At 53.2% G+C, this 5086-nt stretch overlaps 2 long non-coding RNA genes across 2 annotated transcripts; one reads left to right on the plus strand and one right to left on the minus strand.

Moving 5' to 3' along the window:
- Positions 1-16: 16 nt before the first annotated feature.
- LOC135446708 (uncharacterized) lies at positions 17-2866 on the minus strand. Its single transcript, XR_010439869.1, has 3 exons — positions 2741-2866; positions 2507-2583; positions 17-152 (listed from the first exon to the last, which is right to left on the minus strand). It is a non-coding gene; the product is annotated as an uncharacterized LOC135446708 (long non-coding RNA).
- On the plus strand, positions 698-1819 carry LOC135446710 (uncharacterized). The gene is made up of 2 exons (XR_010439872.1): positions 698-1041; positions 1133-1819. It is a non-coding gene; the product is annotated as an uncharacterized LOC135446710 (long non-coding RNA).
- Positions 2867-5086: the final 2220 nt, after the last annotated feature.

Genomic DNA, 5086 nt, shown 5'->3' on the forward strand with positions numbered 1-5086 from the left:
GACGGGACGGGGGGGACTGGGGGCCGGGGGGAGAGGGACGGGGCGGGGGGGGGTCGCTTAATCCTCCTCCTCCTCCTCCTCCGGACGCATCCCCGCGGTCGGTGCTCGGCCGGGCAGCCGTTCCTCCGGCATCCTCACGGGAGCTGCCGCAGCTGAAACACAAAAAGTCATTTCCGAGGGGGTGCGCGCGCGGGGGGCGCTGACGGCCGCCCACGGCCACCCCGGGGAGGGGGGAGCACACGCGGGTGGGGGACACACGTCTCGCCGTAGCCGCGGGCACAGCGCTCGCAGCGCCCGCCCGGGTGGAGCAAAGCCGGTCCCGGGACAAGCTGAGGGGCGGGGGACACGACACAGGGGCAGGGAGCTGCCCACCTACCAGCACCGGGAAAAATGAAAAGGCAGGGAGGAAGAGCGGGGGGAGAAATAAATAAAAGGAATTAGAAAAAAAAAGAAAAAAGAGGGAGGTGGGGGAGGGAGCCGCCAGCTGCCACGGTGTCCTTCTGAGCCCGGCGGTCATTAGCTGCCTGCCGGCACAGCTGGCTTCGCCGGCGCTGGTTGCGGCGGCACCGGCTTCCCCGACCCCCCCCGCCACCTCCGGGTACGGGGGGGCTGCCTGCAGGCCGCGGGGGGCACGGGGGTAGGTTTAAAAAAAAAATACTTAAGCAATTTCACAGCTTGTGATCCCGGCGCCTGCAGCTGTACTAACGACGGAGTATTTATCCCAGCCTCTCGGGGAGGATTCCCCGTCACCGCCGCCGGGGGCTGCGCGGGGAGGGCTGGGGACACACACACCGAGACGGGGAAAGCCCCTCCGTGGGCGCCGCGGGGCAGGGGGCTTCGCCGAGAGACAGCCCGGGAGCGCTCGGGAGGGCACGTCCTGTACCTGCTGAACTAGCCCTCATCGGGGAAAGATGGCTTTCTGCTCCAGGCTGGGAAAGTTTAGGAGGGGGCTGAGGACACAGCGTCCGTTTTGTTTCCTACCGCCGCCTTTCTCTCCCAGGGAGGTGAAGGGGGGTATTTTAGTTCATGGCAATGAAGAAGGTAAATTATGGCAGCCTGAGCGAACTGGAGCAAAACATAAGCATAACTTAAAAAGCCCTCAGTTTATGAACACTGCCTCTTTGTTTTCCAGATGCTCTACCTGAATAGTTCAGATATTTCCAGCATCTTTTCTGATGCAGGGCTATCAGAAACGCTCACTCGTGAGGCACTCGTGGGGCTACGTCTAGTTTCCAGACTCCGGTATGTTTAGTTCAAAATGGTTATCAATTACGGTAATTACGATCATAATTAGATTAATGAACCGTTTGCAGCCCAACCTACCGAGTGCAAAAACTTCGTCTTCTCCCAACGTCGTGCACTGAAAGCGGGCTTTATGTAAACAAATCCAAATGAAGGGAGCGTAAATCTACAGAATCTACCCCCGGCTGCACTGGGGACTGGCGGCCGTCCTTCCGTCGTTAAAAAAAAAAAAAAAAAGCAAAAAGAAAAAAAAGACGACCCCAAGCTCGCAGGAGCCACCTCTGTGTTTCCACGTCAGGGAAAAACCCAGACTCTCGCTGCCTTCAGAGGTCTAGTGGCAATACAAAGGCTGCCCCGGAAAGCTCTAGGCTAAGCGTCGTCTTGTGGAGGGATGCGAAGGATTTGCTTACAGCAAAAAAAAAAAAAAAAAACCACCAAACCACCTCTCCCGTTTCCAGAAAGGAAAACCTAGCTGCATGTCCTCGATAACAACTACTCAATAAAACTAGTTTTGCCAGCCATGTGTACAAAAGCCACGCATCTGGTAAGGAATAAAATGTTAGCGTTCAGCCCTTTATGCCAGAAGTCATATGCATTTTTTTGCCCTATTTCCCCCGGCATTAAACTGGTTTCTCTCCACAAAACCTTGCCTCGCTGGCTACCTTTTCTCTCCCCGCCATCCCCTCTCAGGCTTTATTGCCACCAGCAGCGAGAAAATGATGGTGCCCACCAACCGGGTCATTATTGTTTAATCGATGCATCTCCGGAGCATGAAAAGGGTACCCGAGACGCAGTTATTGATTTCCCTCCCCCTCTAACTATCGCCCTCTTTTCCACGAATGAAATAAATAAATAGAAATTGCTAGCCGGGCTTTGCGATTCTGTCCCTGCTTAAGCTAAATGTGACCGTACATGTTCAATATTGCATGTCTGCTCTGCCAAAGACAGAGAGATCAAAGGTCATATTTAAGATTCAGGAGGAGGGGCGGGTGCAGATTAATTAATAAATTAATACAGCGACGCCTTTTATTGCCCAAGTCTAACATTAATCTACTTTTACGATCCCAGATAACAAGAACAACAGAAAAAAAAGGGCACCCGGCAAACCCACAAAATTTAAAAAAAAAAAACAAAACAACCCATCCCTCTAAAAAAACCCCACAACTAAAATCCGAAACCACACACACACAAAAAACAAAAGAAAAAAAGCCCGCGAAGAATAAGGGGGAAAAAGATGAGGGGGGAAAGCAAACCAGTCACTTACCAGGCTCTTTATTTGGGGGGGCTTGAGTGTGCAGACGCTACCAGCCTGTCTGCCTTTAATTAGTTGCACATCAGTCCCTAACACAAAGAAGAAGAAGAAGAAGAAAAATATCCAGATGTGCCTTGGCAGCTCCTCAATTACAACTTTGATACTTGTAAACAAACTGCGAGGGGCGGTGGGGAAGGTGGGGGGGGCGGGGGGATAAATTAAGCCGCCGATCCACTAAACAAATACCTGTAAGTGGCTTTTTTCCCCCCTCTCTCTCTTTCTAGCTCGTTGCAGAGAAAGGAGGAGGAGGGGGGAGCAGGGGAGGCGGCGGGGGGCGAGGAAGGAGCAGGCACAGAGGGAGGGCGGGCGGGAGGGAGTGTGTGTGTGTGTGTGTGTGTGTGTGTGCGTGTGCGCGGTGGTCTCCTCTGCCGGCGCGCTGCTCGCCGCCCGTCTCCCGGCGCCCGCCCTCGCACACAGCGCCGGGAGTGCGTGCGCGTGTGGCGGTGCGGGGGAGGGGAGGGCGGGGGCGGGCGGGAGGCGATCGCCGCCGAGGTGAGGGAGCGCGCCGGGAGGACGCAGGGATGCGGACACCCTCCGCTGCCGCCGGGCGCTGGCGGGGCGGCCGCCGAGCGGCGCGCACGGGCCGCGGCGCAGCGCGGGGCCGCCCCCGCCGCCGCCCCCTGCGCTCCCCTCCCGCGGCGGGGGCGCTGCGGCCGCGGCCGCCCGGTGCGGGGCTGCCGGCGGGGCGGGGCCGCGCCGCGCCGCAGAGGGGAGGGGGCGGCGGGAGGGCGCGCCCCCCGCGCTGCGCCCTGTCACCCTCCCCGCGGGCGGCCGCGGAACTGCCGGCAAACTTTGTGCCCCGGGAAGTTTGCGAGGGGACCGGCGGTGCCCCCGCCCCGGCCGGCCGCTGGAGCGGCATGCCGGTGCCCCGGTCAGCCCACGGCCGCGCTGCGTGCCATTTTTCACCCGAGTTCGCAGATCTCTAATGACTACCAACCCCCGACGCTATGATTTTATTTCAGACGCGTGAGGTGCTGCAGATTTCAGGCACATTCAGGCGAAATAGAGCCAGCTGAACAGTGGATGCGACACAAGTGTCTCGGCACTGACTAGAAGTTCTTTGCCAACATTTGCCCTTTGCAGGTGCCAGAGCCTAAGAGGTGCACGGCACCTGTCCGGTCAGGCCACACGAACCCCACACCTGAACTGCCAACATTGAAACACATTTCTTAACAAGCTGCTGACATACAGGTACTGCATGCAAACACACTACAGTTCCTCAAAGAATTTCAGCAAACTATTAAAAAAAAACCCAGCCAAGCCCACCTGCCTTCCCTGGAGTTCTTACAAGTACAAAAAAGGCCTATATTCACTGAATAAATTATGCATCACAAGTTCTTCATCCAGCCCCTCTTGGTATCTCCAGAGTGAGCACTGGTACTTACAGAGCCATTGCTGCAGCCTGGTGCTGCCAGCGTGGGCACTAAGCAGTTAAGAAATGGATGTTTCTGCCAAGAAAATAATTTTAACCGTTTGTAAATTACAGAAAAAGAAGGGAAAATTGCACTGTTTCGTTGGTTTTATATGTAAGTAAATGAAGGATTTATGTGCAGACTGAAGTTTTATTTCCCTCTGCTCCAAGCTGAATTCAAGCTCGGGGTACTCAACTCTACAGCATTACCCAAGGGAGAGCACTGCAGGAACCTCTTCTCAGGAGCAGCAAGACAAGGTGGATTTGAGCAGCAGGGTTTGGCAGGAACGAGCAGCCTCGTGGCCAATGCTCCATGAAGCAAGACTGACTGGTACAGATGAGGGACAATTTTGGTCAATCAGGTAGGTTGCAGATCTGTAAGAAGTCGTGCCCCTGGCATTTCTGTTATGGATTTGTACGCTTCATTTGGAAGCAGTATAGTTTATCTGGATAATTAGCTGCCTCTAACCATACGATATGCATTTTAAAATACCCCCGAACATGGATTTACATAATAAAGCATAACCTCCCAACAAGCTAGCATCATCCTTTATGACAGTTCTGCTACCTTTTTCAAAGTCTTTCTCTGTTTTGATACATTTTAACACAAACTTATGGGGCGGGGGGGAAATACAAATGAGGGGAAACGGTGTTTCAGTAATGTCACAAAGTGACAAAAAACAAGAGCTTTTCCTGTTGAGGTTCATTCCCTACCACTCTTTTCCCAAATTAGTTGTCAAAAGCCATATGCAATACTCCAAACACTGAGGACGTTTTTCAAACATAGACTTCTCCTGAACTCCAAACTTCCTTTAATCACAACCTGTGTCTCACTTAAGTAATCCTTTCCGAGTTAATTTATTACTCTTGAAGGAGTTACATTTTTAATAAGCTAAAAGAGGAAAGGGGGAAAACTCTGATAATCTTTTCTCATGCATAAGGAAGACCATTTCATGTATTTTTTAATTGTCATGTGGATTAAATTGCAGTGCTATATATAACCTTCCTACTCTAGCCTGTAAAGTTGTACAATTTTTTGGTGCTGGGGAAGAAGTGTGATATCCAGCTCAGATGTTTCTGGCTTTTTTTTCTGAAACCTTTTGTTTAGTAGAGTTTGGGGG

This window comes from Zonotrichia leucophrys, chromosome 4 (assembly GCF_028769735.1).
Source record: "Zonotrichia leucophrys gambelii isolate GWCS_2022_RI chromosome 4, RI_Zleu_2.0, whole genome shotgun sequence".
In the NCBI taxonomy this organism is placed as follows: domain Eukaryota; kingdom Metazoa; phylum Chordata; class Aves; order Passeriformes; family Passerellidae; genus Zonotrichia; species Zonotrichia leucophrys.